Raw genomic sequence first — 20,843 nt, 5'->3', positions numbered from 1 at the left:
ATATATAAAGGATACAGTTATTAATATTAACAATATTACAATATATAAGGGATACAGTTAATATTAACAATATAACAATATATAAGGGATACAGTTATTAATATTAACAATATAACAATATGTAAGGGATACAGTTATTAATATTAACAATATATAAGGGATACAGCTATTAATAGTAGCAATATATAAGGGATATAGTTATTAATATTAACAATATAACAATATATAAGGGATACAGTTATTAATATTAACAATATATAAGGGATACATTTATTAATATTAACAATATATAAGAGATACAGTTATTAATATTAACAATATATAAGGGATACAGTTATCAATATTAACAATATAACAATATATAAGGAATACAGTTATTAATATGAACAATATAACAATATATAAGGGATACAGTTATTAATATGAACAATATAACTATATATAAGGGATACAGTTATTAATATGAACAATATAACAATATATAAGGGATACAGTCGGTGCTTGTGTGTGCTGCTGGTCCACTAATAGTACTAACCTTTAACAGTTCATTTTACTCATTTCCATTTATTACTAGTTTCTATAAATGGAAATGAGTAAAATGAACTGTTAAAGGTTCCATTTATTACTTGTTTCTACCTCCTCTCTGAGCTGCCACCTTACTGTGGTAGAGGAGTTTGTGTGTCCCAATGATCCTAGGAGCTATGTTGTCCAGGGGCTTCCATGCCCCCTGGTAGGGCCTCCCAAGACAAACAGGTCCTAGGTGAGGGATCAGACAAAGAGCAGCTCGAAGACTTCTATGGGAATGCATCAACAAGGACTCAGATTTCCCGGACGCGGGTCACCGGGGCCCCCCTCTGGAGCCAGGCCCGGAGTTGGGGCACCATGGCGAGCGCCTGGTGGCCGGGCCTGTCCCCATGGGGCCCGGCCGGGCACAGCCCGAAGAGGCAACGTGGGTCCCCCCTCCAATGGGCTCACCACTCATGGGAGGGGCCATAGAGGTTGGGTGCATTGTGAGCTGGGCGGCAGCCGAAGGCAGGGCACTTGGCGGTCTGATCCTCGGCTACATAAGCTAGCTCTTGGGACGTGGAACGCGTCACCTCGCTGGGGGAGAAGGAGCCTGAGCTAGTGCGCGAGGTAGAGAAGTTCCGGCTGGATACAGTCGGACTCACCTCGACGCACAGCAAGGGCTCTGGAACCAGTTCTCTCGAGAGGGGCTGGACTCTCTTCCACACTGGCGTTGCACGCAATGAGAGGCGACAAGCTGGGGTAGCAATTCTTGTTGCCCCCCCCGGCTCAAAGCCTGCACGTTGGAGTTCAACCCAGTGGACGAGAGGGTAGCCTCCCTCCGTCTTCGGGTGGGGGGACGGGTCCTGACTGTTGTTTGTGCTTACGCACCAAACAGCAGTTCAGAGTACCCACCCTTTTTGGATACACTCAAGGGAGTACTGGAAAGTGCTCCCCCGGGTGATTCCCTTGTCCTACTGGGGGACTTCAGCGCTCATGTTGGCAACGACAGTGAAACCTGGAGAAGCGTGATTGGGAAGAATGGCCGCCCGGATCTGAACCCGAGTGGTGTTTTGTTATTGGACTTTTGTGCTCGTCACAGATTGTCCATAACAAACACCATGTTCAAACATAAGGGTGTCCATATGTGCACTTGGCACCAGGACACCCTGGGCCGCAGTTCCGTGATCAACTTTGTAGTTATTTCATCGGATTTGCGGCCTCATGTTTTGGACACTCGGGTGAAGAGAGGGGCAGAGCTTTCTACTGATCACCACCTGGTAGTGAGTTGGCTGTGATGTTGGGGGAGGATGCCGGACAGACCTGGCAGGCCCAAACGCATTGTGAGGGTCTGCTGGGAACGTCTGGCAGAGTCTCCTGTCAGAGAGAGTTTCAATTCCCACCTCCGGAAGAACTTTGAACATATCACGAGGGAGGTGCTGGACATTGAGTCCGAGTGGACCATGTTTCGCACCTCTATTGTCGAGGCGGCTGATTGGAGCTGTGGCCGCAAGGTAGTTGGTGCAGGTCGTGGCGGTAATCCTAGAACCCGTTGGTGGACATCGGCGGTGAGGGATGCCGTCAAGCTGAAGAAGGAGTCCTATCGGGTTGTTTTGGCTCATAGGACTCCAGAGGCAGCAGACAGGTACCGACAGGCCAAGCGGTATGCGGCTTCAGCGGTCGAAGAGGCAAAAACTCGGACATGGGAGGAGTTTGGGTAAGCCATGGAAAACGACTTACGGACGGCTTCGAAGGTGAAGCGGTGCACTGTCAACACCGTGTATGGTGCGGATGGTGTTCTGCTGACCTCAACTGCGGATGTTGTGGATCGGTGGAGGGAATACTTCGAAGACCTCCTCAATCCCACCAACACGTCTTCCTATGGGGAAGCAGTGCCTGGGTAATCTGTGGTGGGCTCTTCCATTTCTGGGGCTGAGATTGCTGAGGTAGTTAAAAAGCTCCTCGGTGATAAGGCCCCGGGGGTGGATGAGATCCGCCCGGAGTTCCTTAAGGCTCTGGATGCTGTGGGGCTGTCTTGGTTGACAAGACTCTGCAGCATCGCGTGGACATCGGGGGCAGTGCCTCTGGATTGGCAGACCGGGGTGGTGGTTCCTCTCTTTAAGAAGGGGAACCGGAGGGTGTGTTCCAACTATTGTAGGATCACACCCCTCAGCCTTCCCGGTAAGGTATATTCAGGTGTACTGGAGAGGAGGCTACGCCGGATAGTCGAACCTCGGATTCAGGAGGAATAGTGTGGTTTTCGTCCTGGTCGTGGAACTGTGGACCAGCTCTATACTCTCGGCAGGGTCCTTGAGGGCGCATGGGAGTTTGCCCAACCAGTCTACATGTGTTTTGTGGACTTGGAGAAGGCATTCGACCGTGTCCCTCGGGAAGTCCTGTGGAGAGTGCTCAGAGAGTATGGGGTATCGGACTGTCTGATGGCGGTCCGCTCCCTGTACGATCAGTGTCAGAGCTTGGTCCGCATTGCCGGCAGTAAGTCAGACACATTTCCAGTGAGGGTTGGACTGCCCTTTGCCACCGATTCTGTTCATAACTTTTATGGACAGAATTTCTAGGCGCAGTCAAGGCGTTGAGGGGATCCGGTTTGGTGGCTGCAGGATTAGGTCTCTGCTTTTTGCAGATGATGTGGTCCTGATGGCTTCATCTGGCCAGGATCTTCAGCTCTCACTGGATCGGTTCGCAGCCAAGTGTGAAGCGACTGGGATGAGAATCAGCACCTCCAAGTCCGAGTCCATGGTTCTCGCTTGGAAAAGGGTGGAATGCCATCCCCGGGTTGGGGAGGAGACCCTTCCCCAAGTGGAGGAGTTCAAGTACCTAGGAGTCTTGTTCACGAGTGAGGGAAGAGTGGATTGTGAGATCGACAGGCGGATCGGTGCGGCGTCTTCAGTAATGCGGACGCTGTATCGATCCGTTGTGGTGAAGAAGGAGCTGAGCCGGAAGGCAAAGATCTCAATTTACCGGTCGATCTACGTTCCCATCCTCACCTATGGTCTTGAGCTTTGGGTTATGACCGAACGGACAAGATCACGGGTACAAGCGGCCGAAATGAGTTTCCTCCGCCGGGTGGCGGGGCTCTCCCTTAGAGATAGGGTGAGAAGTTCTGCCATCCAGGGGGAGCACAAAGTAAAGCCGCTGCTTCTCCACATCGAGAGGAGCCAGATGAGGTGGTTCGGGCATCTGGTTAGGATGCCACCCGAACGCCTCCCTAGGGAGGTGTTTAGGGCACGTCCAACCGGTAGGAGGCCACGGGGAAGACCCAGGACATGTTGGGAAGACTATGCCCGGCTGGCCTGGGAACGCCTCGGGATCCTGACGAAGTGGCTGGGGAGAGGAAAGTCTGGGCTTCCCTGCTTAGGCTGCTGCCCCCGCGACCCGACCTCAGATAAGCGGAAGAAGATGGATGGATGGATGGATGGACTAGTTTCTATGTACAAACCCCGTTTCCATATGAGTTGGGAAATTGTGTTAGATGTAAATATAAACGGAATACAATGATTTGCAAATCATTTTCAACCCATATTCAGTTGAATATGCTACAAAGACAACATATTTGATGTTCAAACTGATAAACATTTTTTTTTTTGCAAATGATCATTAATTTTAGGATTTGATGCCAGCAACACGTGACAAAGAAGTTGGGAAAGGTGGCAATAAATACTGATACATTTGAGGAATGCTCATCAAACACTTATTTGGAACATCCCACAGGTGAACAGGCAAAATGGGAATAGGTGGGTGCCATGATTGGGTATAAATCATTCACAAACAAGGACGGGCGAGGGTCACCATTTTGTCAACAAATGCGTGAGCAAATTTTTGAACAGTTTAAGAAAAACTTTTCTCAACCAGCTATTGCAAGGAATTTAGGGATTTCACCATCTACGGTCCGTAATATCATCAAAGGGTTCAGAGAATCTGGAGAAATCACTGCACGTAAGCAGCTAAGCCCGTGACCTTCGATCTCTCAGGCTGTACTGCATCAACAAGCGACATCAGTGTGTAAAGGATATCACCACATGGGCTCAAGAACACTTCAGAAACCCACTGTCAATAACTACAGTTGGTCGCTACATCTGTAAGTGCAAGTTAAAACTCTCCTACGCAAGGCGAAAACCGTTTATCAACAACACCCAGAAACGCCTTCGGCTTCGCTGGGCCTGAGCTCATCTAAGATGGACTGATACAAAGTGGAGAAGTGTTCTGTGGTCTGACGAGTCCACTTTTCAAATTGTTTTTGGAAACTGTGGACGTCGTGTCCTCCGGACCAAAGAGGAAGAGAACCATCCGAATTGTTATAGGCGCAAAGTTGAAAAGCCAGCATCTGTGATGGTATGGGGGTGTATTAGTGCCCAAGACATGGGTAACTAACACATCTGTGAAGGCGCCATTAATGCTGAAAGGTACATACCGGTTTTGGAGCAACATATGTTGCCATCCAAGCAACGTTACCATGGACGCCCCTGCTTATTTCAGCAAGACAATGCCAAGCTACGTGTTATCATCAACGTGGCTTCATAGTAAAAGAGTGCAGGTACTAGACTGGCCTGCCTGTAGTCCAGACCTGTCTCCCGTTGAAAATGTGTGGCGCATTATGAAGCCTAAAATACCACAACGAAGACCCCAGACTGTTGAACAACTTGAGCTGTACATCAAGCAAGAATGGGAAAGAATTCCACCTGAGAAGCTTAAAAATGTGTCTCCTCAGTTCCCAAACGTTTACTGAGTGTTGTTAAAAGGAAAGGCCATGTAACACAGTGGTGAACATGCCCTTTCCCAACTACTTTGGCACGTGTTGCAGCCAAGAAATTCTAAGTTAATTATTATTTGCAAAACAAAAATAAAGTTTATGAGTTTGAACATCAAATATCTTATCTTTGTAGTGCATTCAATTGAATATGTCTTGAAAAGGATTTGCAAATCATCGTATTCCGTTTATATTTACATCTAACACAATTTCCCAACCCATATGGAAACGGGGTTTGTAAATGTTTTTATTTTATTTTAATGTATTTTTTGTTCAAGAAAATGTTCTTTTTGTTGTTGTTGTTGTTTTATCACGAGAGCAGGTTGTCAATGAAATTAGATATTTTAAAATCAATCAATCAATCATTTAATGTTTATTTATATAGCCCTGAATCACAAGTGTCTCAAAGCTGCACAAGCCACAATGACAAGGTTCTTAAAACCAGGTCCAGTCCAGATGATGTCCAGGTCGGACTCAGCAACACACACCTTCATTTATGTACACACCAATTAGATTTGTGTACCACTCAGTGTTTACATACATCTTTGGAATAAATAATACAAACACCTTCATTTATGTACACACCAGTGGCGTGCGGTGAGGTTAATGTCTGGTGAGGCACTGCATCATCACAGTCAGATTTACAAACATATGAACCCTAAATAGTATCTTATTCACCATGTGATTGGCAGCAGTTAACGGGTTATGTTTAAAAGCTCATACCAGCAAAGTCAAAAGCAAACCTTTTAGCTCCGGCGTTGGTCTACCTTTAATTATTACCTCCTGCTTCGATTGAAAGTCCAGTTTAGAAAACTGTTTTATTTTACATATGTAATCCTCCATGTTTTTAATAAAAGTCCAGGCGAGAGGAAATAAACAATCGCTGCAGTAATTGACTTTTTTTTTTTTTTTCTTTTTCTTCTGCGGCCGAGGAATGATCTCTGGGATCACTACCGCCCTCTACCACCAGAAGGCCGGATTACTGCGAGCCTCAACCAGTACGTCTTTTGCAGCAGTTTTATGAATGCTCAGCACAAGAAATAGGTTACACACATACAGTTTTTGACAAAATACACTGTACATTATATACCTCAGCTAACTAAACTATGCCATAGTTTAGTTAGCTGATATAATTCATATAGCAATACAGTCTCACTGCACAGCAGCTCAGCAGTTAGCCGAGTCATTGTGCACAATCCATGTTGAGGCACAAATCAGTGACGTGCCTCAACTGGCTGCTGATCACCGCACCGTCTCTTCTCAGTATTTGAACGGCAAATGTGAAAATAAAAATAAAAATAATCTAAAACTGGTGAAGTTAAATGGAAAATAACTTTAGTATAATCACTGGATACATATAACAATTTAATTTTTTTTTTTTTCTTTTTACATTTTTTTTCTTTCCATGATGGCAGGTGAGGCCCCGCCTCCCCTGCCTCTAGTGACTGCACGCCACTGGTACACACCAATTAGACTTGTGTACCACTCAGTGTTTACATACATCTTTGGAATAAATAACACACACACCTTCATTTATGTACACACCAATTAGGGAACACAACAACAGATTGCATATCATCTATAAACAAAATTACATTTTCAAAATAAGCATTTGAGAACTTCCCATCTATTTTGATGTTTTTTAGCATCATTATTGGTTTCAACCATATAACTTTCTAAAGTTAAAAAATGCTGAATAATGTTTTAAAGAAAGTTATACTAAGTGAATATCTATTTTTGGCCTTAAAAATAAACCTTTTAGCGAGTACTATAAATTAAATGGACTAAATCATGACTGTGAAGGAACTCTTCTAAAATAACAGAAACCACATCAAGCCTAATAAACAAACCAATAATTAAACACATGTTTTCAACTTCCACCCAAAAGAAGACACAATATGACAATATCAAAACACAACAAAGACACAATATGACAATACCAAAACAAAAGAAGACACAATATGACAATACCAAAACAAAACAGACACAATATGACAATACCAAAACAAAAGGAAGACACAATATGACAATACCAAAACAAAAGGAAGACACAATATGACAATACCAAAACAAAAGGAAGACACAATATGACAATACCAAAACAAAAGAAAGACACAATATGACAATACCAAAACAAAAGAAGACACAATATGACAATACCAAAAAAAGAAAGACACAATATGACAATACCAAAACAAAACAGACACAATATGACTATACCAAAACAAAACAGACACAATATGACAATACCAAAACAAAAAGACAATATGACAATACCAAAACAAAAGAAGACACAATATGACAATACCAAAACAAAACAGACACAATATGACAATACCAAAACAAAAGGAAGACACAATATGACAATACCAAAACAAAAGGAAGACACAATATGACAATACCAAAACAAAAGGAAGACACAATATGACAATACCAAAACAAAACAAAGACACAATATGACAATACCAAAACAAAACAGACACAATATGACTATACCAAAACAAAACAGACACAATATGACAATACCAAAACAAAAAGACAATATGACAATACCAAAACAAAAGAAGACACAATATGACAATACCAAAACAAAACAGACACAAAATGACAATACCAAAACAAAAGGAAGACACAATATGACAATACCAAAACAAAACAAAGACACAATATGACAATACCAAAACAAAAGAAGACACAATATGACAATACCAAAACAAAACAAAGACACAATATGACAATACCAAAACAAAACAAACACAATATGACAATACCAAAACAAAACAGGCACAATATGACAATACCAAAACAAAAACAAGACACAATATGACAATATGACAATACCAAAACAAAAAAAGGACACAATATGACAATAACAAAACAAAATACACAATATGACAATACAAAAACAAAAAGACACAACATGACAATACCAAAACAAAGGAAGACACAATATGACAACACCAAAACAAAGGAAGACACAATATGACAATGCCAAAACAAAACAAAGACACAATATGACAATACCAAAACAAAACAAAGACACAATATGACAATAACAAAACAAAACAAAGACACAATATGACAATAACAAAACAAAACAAAGACACAATATGACAATACCAAAACAAAAGAAGACACAATATGACAATACCAAAACAAAAGAAGACACAATATGACAATACCAAAACAAAGGAAGACACAATATGACAATACCAAAACAAAAGAAGACACAATATGACAATACCAAAATAAAAGAAGACACAATATGACAATACCAAAACAAAAAGAAGACACAATATGACAATACCAAAACAAAGGAAGACACGATATGACAATACCAAAACAAAATGACAATACCAAAACAAAGGAAGACACAATATGACAATACCAAAACAAAGGAAGACACAATGTGACAATACCAAAACAAAGGAAGACACAATATGACAATGGAACAATTCAATTAATGTTGTTGTCCAACAGGACAGGCGTGTAACACTAAGTGTTTGGATGCAACAATTCCATTAATGTGTGTTGTTTGCTGATGGAGCTGATGATGACAAACATAATCAATATATTGATACATTGATCAATACATACAGTGTGTTGATGGAGCTGATGATGAAAAACATAATCACAATACAAAGAGTTTGGCGATGGAGCTAATGATGACAAACATAATCAATATATGAGGAATAATTCAAGATTTGACAATAAATATTTTAGCATACAAAGTTAAGGATTTCCCTTTTCATAATTGCAGAATTTTATCCAGCATACATGTTATTTATATTATACATGATTTATATTATACATGTTATTTATATTATACATGATTTATATTATACATTTTATTTATATTATACATGATTTATATTATACATGTTATTTATATTATACATTATTTATATTATACATGATTTATATTATACATGTTATTTATATTATACATTATTTATATTATACATGGTATTTATATTATACATTATTTATATTATACATGTTATTCATATTATACATGTTATTTATATTATACATGATTTATATTATACATGATATATATTATACATGTTATTTATATTATACATTATTTATATTGTACATGTTATTTATATTATACATTGTTTATGTTATACATTATTTATATTATACATGTTATTTATATTATATATTATTTATATTATATGTGTTATTTATATTATACATTATTTATATTATACATTATTTATATTAGCTGAGATAGGCTCCAGCGCCCCCCGCGACCCCAAAGGGAATAAGCGGTAGAAAATGGATGGATGGATGGATATTATACATGGCATTAATATTATACATGTTATTTATATTGTACATTTTATTTACATTATACATTATTTATATTATACATGTAAGTTATATTATACATGTTATTTATATTATACATGTAATTTATATTAAACATGTTATTTATATTATACAATATTTATATTATACATGTAGTTTAAATTATACATGTTATTTATATTATACGTGTAATTTATATCCATCCATCCATTTTCTGCCGCTTGTCCCTTTTGGGGTCGCGGGGAGTGCTGTAGCCTATCTCAGCTGCATTGGGGTGGAAGGCGGCGTACACCCTGGACAAGTCGCCACCTCATCACAGGGCCAACACAAATAGACAGACAACATTCACACTCACATTCACACACTCGGAACCATTTAGTGTTGCCAATCAACCTATCCCCAGGTGCATGTCTTTGGAGGTGGGAGGGGCCTATCCCCAGGTGCATGTCTTTGGAGGTGGGAGGGGCCTATCCCCAGGTGCATGTCTTTGGACGTGGGAGGAAGCCGGAGAAGAACCCACGCAGTCACGGGGAGAACATGCAAACTCCACACAGAAAGATCCCAAGCGCGGGATCGAACCCAGGACCTTCATATTGTGAGACACACGCACTAACTACGTGTTATTTATAAAATACTTTATGTATATCATACATGTTGTTTATATTATACATTATTCATATTATACATGTTATTTACATCATACATTAAATGATACATGTTATTGACATGATACTTTGTTATTGATGTACAGTGTATATTGTTTTAATTTCTATCTAATATCATCAGTTTCTGTTGATGAAAATTTCAAATTCATCATTAATAATTAAAGAAAATATCAGACATCAACTGCGAAAATATTGATTTTGTTCCAATTGTAAACAAAATTATATTTTATTCTCTGCTTCATTTTTCTTGGAAGAAAACAACTTGAATAACTTCCAAGTCATTTGTGGGAGGTTCCTTTTCCTGTTGGACACACCCACTAGCCACGCCCCCTGCACCTGTGCACTCATCAAGCTGCAAAGGGGTGGCCGATACTAATAGTGGACTTGAAGTGTGACCGATACCAATAGTGGACTTGAAGTGTGGCCGATACCAATAGTGGACTTGAAGTGTGGCCGATACCAATAGTGGACTTGAAGTGTGGCCGATACCAATAGTGGACTTGAAGTGTGGCCTATGCCAATAGTGAACTTGAAGGTTTGGTATTGGTATTACTTCAAGTCTACTATTGGTATCATCCACACTTCAAGTCCACTATTGGTATCATCCACAGTTCAAGTCCACTATTGGTATCGGCCACACTTCAAGTCCACTATTGGTATCGGCCACACTTCAAGTCCACTATTGGTATCGGCCACACTTCAAGTCCACTATTGGTATCATCAGAGAGAGAGAGAGAGAGAGAGAGAGAGAGAGAGAGAGAGAGAGAGAGAGAGAGAGAGAGAGAGAGAGAGCAGGAATATTTTCTGCTCTAATTGCTGCTGCAGTATATAAATTAGTCAGCAGCCATGAAATATGAAGAAGAAGGAGACATTGTGAGGTCACATGACAACATGAATATGAAACATGGAGTCACCTGTGCACAACAACAACAACAACATTGTGAGGTCACATGACAACATGAATATGAAACATGGAGTCACCTGTGCACAACAACAACAACAACAACATTGTGAGGTCACATGTAAAACATGAATATGAAACATGGAGTCACATGTGCACAACAACAACAACAACATTGTGAGGTCACACGACAACATGAATATGAAACATGGAGTCACATGTGCACAACAACAACAACAACAAAATTGTGAGGTCACATGACAACATGAATAAAAAAACATGGAGTCACTTGTGCACAACAACAACAAAAACAACATTGTGAGGTCACATGAGAACATGAATATGAAACATGGAGTCACATGTGCACAACAACAACATTGTGAGGTCACATGACAACATGCATATGAAACATGGAGTCATATGTGCACAACAACAACAACATTGTGAGGTCACATGACAACATGAATATGAAACATGGATTCACTTGTGCACAACAACAACAACATTGTGAGGTCACATGACAACATGAATATGAAACATGGATTCACATGTGCACAACAACAACAACATTGTGAGGTCACATGACAACATGAATATGAAACATGGAGTCACATGTGCACAACAACAACAACAACAACATTGTGAGGTCACATGACAACATGAATATGAAACATGGAGTCACAGTGCACAACAACAACAACAACAACAGCAACAACATTGTGAGGTCACATGACAACATGAATATGAAACATGGAGTCACATGTGCACAACAACAACAACAACATTGTGAGGTCACATGACAACATGAATATGAAACATGGAGTCACATGTGCACAACAACAGCAATATTGTGAGGTCACATGACAACATAGATGTGAAACATGGAGTCACAGTGCACAACAACAGCAATATTGTGAGGTCACATGACAACATAGATATGAAACATGGAGTCACATGTGCACAACAACAGCAATATTGTGAGGTCACATGAAAACATAGATATGAAACATGGAGTCACATGTGCACAACAACAACAACAACAACATTGGTCTGGTGCTACCAGATGCAAGTGCTAACAGATGCTGGTGCTAACAGATGCTAGTGCTACCAGATGCTAGTGCTACCAGATGCTAGTGCTACCAGATGCTGGTGCTAACAGATGCTAGTGCTACCAGATGCTAGTGCTACCAGATGCTAGTGCTACCAGATGCTGGTGCTAACAGATGCTATCAGAGATGAATATATATCTATCTCAGATTATATCTTCTAACTGTAACAACCCCAGAACTCTGTTCAAAACTGTTAACATTGTAATTGATGCTCCCAAATCTGTTGGTTTTGATGCTTCTTTTGAATTCTGTGAAAATTGTCTCCATTTTTTCACTGACAAAATTGTGTCAACTAGAGCCAGTTTATCTCAGCCTTCATATGACCCTCATTTTCCTCTGCATTTCTCTTCTGTTTTCCATCAGTTTGAGCCGGTGTCCTTTTCTTTTTTAAATGACACAGTTAGTCATATGAAGCCCTCTGGTTCTCCTGCAGATGCCCTCCCACCTCGCCTGTTTAGGAGGTACTTGCTACTATTGGATCAAGTGTCCTTAACATTATCAATAGTAGCCTCTCTTCTGGAATAGTTCCAGTAGACATGCAGTGGTACGACCTCTACTTAAAAAACCAAGCGACCCCTCTCTCTTCTCTAACCTCATACCTATCTCTAATCTTCCATACATTTCCAAAATATTAGAGAAGGTTGTCTACAGTCAGTTGTTGCCCTTCTTAGAGGATAATGGTATCACTGAGCTGTTCCAGTCCGGGTTTAAAGCCCTCCACAGCACAGAGTCAGCACTTCTAAAAGTTTTTAACGATATCCTCCTGTCAACAGATTCTGGTAAATATGTTGTCCTGGTGCTTTTAGATATGTCTGCTGCGTTCGACACCGTCGACCACACCACCTTAATCACTCGTCTTGAGAACTGTGTGGGCATTAAAGGCCTACTGAAACCCACTACTACCGACCACGCAGTCTGATAGTTTATATATCAATGATGAAATCTTAACATTGCAACACATGCCAATACAGCCGGGTTAACTTATAAAGTGCAATTTTAAATTTCCCGCTAAACTTCCGGTTGAAAACGTCTATGCGTGTGACATCAATCGTTGAAACGGAAGTATTCGGACACATTGTATCCAATACAAAAAGCTCGGTTTTCATCGCAAAATTCCACAGTATTCTGGACATCTGTGTTGGTGAATCTTTTGCAATTTGTTTAATGAACAATGAAGACTGCAAAGAAGAAAGCTTTAGGTGGGATCGGTGTATTAGTGGCTGGCTGCAGCAACACAACCAGGAGGGCTTTGACTTGGATAGCAGACACGCTATCCGACGCTAGCAGCCGACCGCATTGATGATCGGGTGAAGTCCTTCGTCGCCCCGTCGATCGCTGGAACGCAGGTGAGCACGGGTGTTGATGAGCAGATGAGGGCTGGCTGGCGTAGGTGGATAGCTAATGTTTTTAGCATAGCTCTGTGAGGTCCCGTTGCTAAGTTAGCTTCCATGGCGTCGTTAGCAACAGCATTGTTAAGCTTCACCAGGCTGGAAAGCATTAACTGTGTAGTTACAGGTCCATGGTTTAATAGTATTGTTGATTTTCTGTCTATCCTTCTAGTCAGGGGTTTATTTCTTTTGTTTCTATCTGCAGTTAAGCCCGATGCTATCACGTTAGCCCCGAGCTAAAGTGCTTTGCCGATGTATTGTCGTGGAGATAAAAGTCACTGTGAATGTCCATTTCGCGTTCTGGACTCTCATTTTCAAGAGGATATAGTATCCGAGGTGGTTTAAAATACAAATCCGTGATCCACAATAGAAAAAGGAGAGAGTGTGGAATCCAATGAGCCAGCTTGTACCTAAGTTACGGTCAGAGCGAAAAAAGATGCGTCTTGCACTGCACTCTAGTCCTTCACTCTCACGTTCCTCATCCACAAATCTTTCATCCTGGCTCAAATTAATGGGGTAATCGTTGCTTTCTCGGTCCGAATCGCTCTCGCTGCTGGTGTAAACAATGGGGAAATGTGAGGAGCCTTTCAACCTGTGACGTCGCGCTACTTCCGGTACAGGCAAGGCTTTTTTTTATCAGGGACCAAAAGTTGCAAACTTTATCGTCGATGTTCTTTACTAAATCCTTTCAGCAAAAATATGGCAATATCGCGAAATGATCAAGTATGACACATAGAATGGATCTGCTATCCCCGTTTAAATAAAAACATTTCATTTAAGTAGGCCTTTAAGGGCGCCGCCCTCAACTGGTTATGGTCGTACCTAACCGACAGGAGTTTTTGTGTAAAAATTAGGGCTGCAAATCTTTGGGTGTCCCACGATTCGATTCAATATCGATTCTTGGGGTCACGATTCGATTCAAAATCGATTTTTTTTAGATTCAACGCGATTCTCGATTCAAAAACAATATTTTCCCGATTCAAAACGATTCTCTATTCATTCAATACATAGGATTTCAGCAGGATCTACCCCAGTCTGCTGACATGCAAGCAGAGTAGTAGATTTTTGTAAAAAGCTTTTATAATTGTAAAGGACACTGTTTTATCAACTGATTGCAATAATGTAAATTTATTTTAACTATTAAATGAACCAAAAATATGACTTATTTTATCTTTGTGAAAATATTGGAGACAGTGTGTTGTCAAGCTTATGAGATGCGATGCAAGTGTAAGCCACTGTGTCAATGAGGGCTTTTTAATCACTGCTATGTTGAAATTTTAACTAAAGTGATACTGTTGTTGATAATATTCATTTTTGTTTCACTACTTTTGGTTTGTTCTCCTCATGTTTGTGTCTCCTCTCAATTGCTCTGTGTATTGCTGTTCTGAGTGTTGCTGGGTCGTGTTTGGTTTTGGAATTGGATTGCATTGTTATGGTATTGCTGTTTATTGTTTTGTTGGATTGATTAATTAAAAAAATAAAATAAAATAAAATAAAAAAAAAATAAAAAAAATAAAAAATCGATTTTTAAAAAATTAGAATCGATTCTGAATCGCACAATGTGAGAATCGCGATTCGAATTTGAATCGATTTTTTCCCACACCCCTAGTAAAAATAGACAGTTTTATGTCTTCCACAGCTCCTCTACCACATGGGGTCCTCCAGGGCTCAATCCTTGCCCCAATTTTATTTGCGCTTTACCTTCTCCCCTTTGGTTCTGTTCTCAGGAAGTGCGGTATTGCATTTCATTTTTATGCCGATGACTGCCAGATCTACTTTACCATTGCACAAAATAACACAGTTCAACGTCTCATTGACTGCCTGCACGACATCAAAGCCTGGCTTTCAGCTAACTTCTGAGCCTAAATGAAGACAAAACAGAAGTTATGTTGTCCGGCCCAAGTCGCTCTCCCTCCCCCAACGTTGTCCTCTCAGCGACTGTGTCACAAACCTGGGGATAAAGTTCGACTTAACAATTCAGCAGCGTCGTACAAAAAAGCTTTTATCAATTACGCCAAATAGCGAAAGTGAAACCGCTTCTATCAGGACATGATCTTGAGAAATTAATCCACGTTTTTATCTCGACTTGTCTTGACTACTGCAATGACCTGTACGTAGGCATTAGCCAGGCCTCCCTCGCCCGCCTGCAGCTCGTGCAGAAATCTGCTGCTCGTCTGCTAACACAGACCCGCAGATGAGAGCACATCACCCCTATAATAGCGTCCCTTCACTGGCTCCCTGTGCATTACAGAATCAATTTTAAACTCCTGCTATTTGTTTTTAAATGTCTAAACAACCTCGCTCCAACTTATCTCTCCGACCTCCTTCAGCCTTACTGCCCCACCTGATCCCTAAGATCAGCCGATCAGCTGCTATTGACGGTCCCTGACACAAGGCTGAAGCTTAGAGGTGACAGAGCTTTCGCCGCTGCTGCTCCCAAGCTCTGGAACGACCTATCTCTGAGTGTTAGACAGGCCTCCTCTCTTCCTGTTTTTAAATCTCTCTTAAAAACATACTTTTATTCCATGGCTTTTAACACTGAGTGATCTCAATCCTGCTATGGCGCCCCATAAAACACCTGCTGTGAACCTGTTTTTATGTTTTTATGTTTTATTTATTTATTTTTTATCATGCTCTGTTTGTGTTGTGTTGTGTTTGCTCGGTTCTCTTGTTGTCTTTTGGCCTGCCCATTGTACAGCACTTTGGCTACCCCTGTGGTGGATTTTAAATGTGCTTTATAAATAAAGTTGATTTGATTAGTGCTAACAGATGCTATTGCTAACAGATGCCAGTTCTAACAGATGCTGGTGCTACCAGATGCTAGTGCTAACAGATGCTAGTGCTAACAAATACTGGTTCTAACAGATGCTGGTGCTACCAGATGCTAGTGCTAACAGATGCTGGTGTTAACAGATGCTGGTGCTAACATGAGAGGGACATTGTCCTCCTTCTCTGCAAGTGGTGTTCCTGCGAGGAGGCCTCCATGTGAGAAGGTTATTCATGAGGACAGGCGATGTTTAAAAATAGAACTGTGCTCAGGATGAAGCTCCAGCTCGTTGTCTAGTGTGCTCTTTGATGATTACGCAACATTTATTACACCTCCTGTACTGATTGTTGTCATAACTGTAATTATACATAATACATCTTTATTAATAAAATATAATACATCTTTATTATTACAATATACTACATCTTTATTATTACAATATAATACATCTTTATTAATAAAATATAATACATATTTATTATTACAATATAATACATCTTTATTAATAAAATATAATACATATTTATTATTACAATATAATATATCTTTATTATTACACAATAATACATCTTTATTAATACAATATAATGCATCTTTATTATTACAATATAATACATCTTTAATATTACAATATAATACATATTTGATATTACAACAAAATATATTTTTAATATTACAATATAATACATCTTTATTATTACAATATAATACATATTTATCATTACAATATAATACATCTTTATTATTACAATATACTATATATTTAATGTTACAATATTATACATCGTTAATATTACAATATAATACATGTTTAATATTACAATATAATACATCTTTATTATTACAATATAATACAACTTTAATATTACACTATTATACATATGTATTATTACAATATAATACATCTTTATTATTACAATATAATACATGTTTATTATTACAATATAATACATCTTTATTAATAAAATATAATACATATTTATTATTACAATATAATACATATTTATTATTACAATATAATACATCTTTAATATTACAATATAATACATATTTATTATTACAATATAATACATCTTAATTATTAAAATATAATACATCTTTATTATTACAATATAATACATCTTTATTATTACAATATAATACATTTGTATTAATAAAATATAAAACATCTTTAATATTACAATGTAATAAATCTTTGATATTACAATATAATATATTTTTAATATTACAATATTATACATCTTTATTATTACAATATAATACATCTTTATTATTACAATATAATATATATTTAATATTACAATACAATACATCTTTAATATTACAATATAATACATCTTTACTATTACAATATAATATATATATATATAATATTACAATATTATACATCTTTAATATTACAATATAATACATCTCTATTATTACAATATAATACATCTTTATTATTACAATATATTAAATCTTTATTATTACAATATATTACATCTTTAATATTACAATGTACTACATCTTTAATATTACAATATAATACATCTTTATTATTACAATATAATACATCTTTAATATTACAATTATTGCAAAACACAATACAAATACAACAATACACAATGAAAATACAATACAAATAAAATAAAAATACAAGACAAATATAATACAAATACAACAAAACACAATAAAATTACAATACAAATACAACAAAACGATAAATATACTAAATCAAATTATAATAATGAATAAAACGTTGGCCGTGTGTCGTATTAATGTTGTCAGAGACCGCCTGAAACTAAAATAAATGTCTCTTCCTCTTCCTCTTATTCTTCTTCTTCTTCCCACCCTGCCTAAAATCCGCCACAATTATCCCGGTACCCAAGAAAGCTTCCACAAACAACCTCAACGACTATCGCCCAGTAGCACTCACACCTGTCATCATGAAGTGCTTCGAGAGGCTAGTCCTACACCACATCCAAGGCTGACTCCCGCCCACCCTAGACCCACAGCAGTTTGCCTACCGGGCAAACAGACCCACGGACGACGCCATAACCATGGCTCTCCACTCTGCACTGAGCCACCTGGAACACCGGGGGAGCTATATCAGGATGCTTTTCATCGACTATACCGCCTTCAATACCATCATTCCAGACATCCTGGTCACCAAACTGCTGGATTTAGGCCTCCCCACACCCACCTGTCTTTGGATTAAGGACTTCCTGACCAACCGACCTCAGACAGTGAAACTCGGCCCCCATCTCTCCTCCTCCCGCACACTCAGCATCGGCTCTCCACAGGGCTGTGTGCTGAGCCCTTTGCTGTATTCCCTCTACACCCATGACTATAGTCCAGCCCACCCGGAGAACACCATCATCAAATTTGCCGATGACACAACGGTCATTACAGGGGGGGATGAGTCTGCATACAGAGATGAGGTCCTGAATCTATCAGCATGGTGTTCAGTGAATAATCTGGCACTGAACACCACAAAAACCAAGGAACTCATCTTTGACTTCAGGAAAAACACTGCAGACCCCGCCACCCTCTACATCAACAGCAAGGAGGCGGAGAGAGTCAGCTCCTTCAAGTTCTTTGGCACCCTCATATCTGCTGACCTCTCCTGGACCCAAAATATAACTGCGGTCATCCGGAAGGCCCAGCGGAGACTACACTTCCTGAGGGTGCTGAGAAAGAACAGACTGGAGAGGCAGCTGATGGTGACCTTCTATCGCTCGGCTGTGGAGAGCCTGCTGACGTAATGCATAACAGTGTGGTACGCCAGCTCCACTGAAGCAGACAAACAGGCGATTCAGAGGGTCATAAAGTCTGCACAAAAAATCATCGGCTGCCCCCTCCCCTCCCTGAAGGATTTACACAATTCACTTTGTCTCAACAGAGCAAAAAGCATCACTAAGGACAGCACACACCCTGGCTTCCACCTGTTCGACCTGCTACCATCGGGCAGGCGCTATAGGTGGATCAGAGCCAGAACAAACAGGCTCAGAGACAGCTTCTTTCCCAGAGATGTCACCATCTTGAACTCTAACTTATAACAATAATTCACCCCTATACAATATCCTACCCTAATCCTACTGTGCAATATTACCCTTCGAGTGCAATACATCCGACACTGATTGTTATTTATTACTCTTGTCTTGTTCTGTATATTGTAAAGTATTTTGTATTTCTATAGTGTTTTGTATATTGTACATGATTGCTTATTATTTTTATTGGATAGTAGTCTTTTTATTTCAATTGTTAGTTTTTTCTTTATTACCTCTTGTGTAATTTATTTTTACCCCATATTTGTTCCCACTACCGCACCTTAAGTTGGAGTCCATAATCTCGTTATATGCACATATAATGACAATAAAGTCCATTCTTCTTCTTCTTCCTCTACTTTTTCTTCTTCTTCTTCTTTTTCTTCTTTTTCTTCTTCTTCTCCTCCTTCTTCCTCCTCCTCCTCGTTCTCTTTCTCCATATTCTTCTTTTTCTTCTTCTCCTTCTTCTTCTCCTCCTCCTCCTTCTCCTTCTTCTGCTCCTCCTCCTCCTTCTCCTCCTTATTCTTACCCTTCTTCTCCTTCTTGTTCTTCTTCTTCTTCTACTTCTTCTTCTTCTTCTTCTACTTCTTCTTCTTCTCCTCCTCCTCCTCCTTTTCCTCCTTTTCCTCCTTTTCCTCCTCTTCCTTCTCCCTCTCCTTTTTCTCCTTCTTCTTCTGCTCCTCCTTCTTCTCCTCTTTCTTCTTCTCCTTCTTCTCCTTCTTCTTCGTCTTATTCTCCTCCTCCTCTTCCTCCTTCTCCTCCTCCTCCTCCTTCTTTTTCTTCTCATTCTTCTTCTTCTGCTCCTCCTCCATCTTATTCTGCTCCTCCTTCTTCTTCTCCTTCTTCTTCTTCTCCTTCTTCTTCTCCTTCTCCTCCTCCTTCTTCTTCTCCTCCTTCTCCTTCTTCTCCTCCTCCTCCTGCTTCTTCTCCTCTTCCTCCTTCTTCTTCTCCTCCTCCTCCTCCTTCTCCTCCTCCTCCTCCTTCTTCTGCTCCTCCTCCTTCTTCTCCTTCTTCTTCCTCTCCTCTTCCTCCTTCTCCTTCTTCTCCTCCTTCTCCTTCTGCTCCTCCTCCTCCTTCTTCTTCTTCTCCTCTTCCTCCTTCTTCTTCTTCTCCTCCTCCTTCATCTTATTTTCCCTCTCCTCCTCCTCCTTCTTCTTCTCCTCCTTCTCCTTTTTCTTCTCCTTTTGCTCCTACTCCTAGTCCTATCTTCTTCTTCTTCTTCTTCTTCTTCTTCTTCTTCTTCTTCTTCTTCTTCTTCTTCTTCTTCTTCTCCTTCTTCTTCTTCTTCTTCGTAGTGCAGTACTAGAATTAAGTACAAATGAGTAAGTATTGTAGTGCAGCACTATAATGAAGTACACATGAGTAAGTATTGTAGTGCAGCACTAGAATGAAGTACAC

This window comes from Entelurus aequoreus, linkage group LG10 (genome assembly GCF_033978785.1).
Source record: "Entelurus aequoreus isolate RoL-2023_Sb linkage group LG10, RoL_Eaeq_v1.1, whole genome shotgun sequence".
NCBI lineage: Eukaryota > Metazoa > Chordata > Actinopteri > Syngnathiformes > Syngnathidae > Entelurus > Entelurus aequoreus.
The sequence above is the reverse complement of the archived record's forward strand: the minus strand, read 5'-3'. Positions refer to the sequence as shown.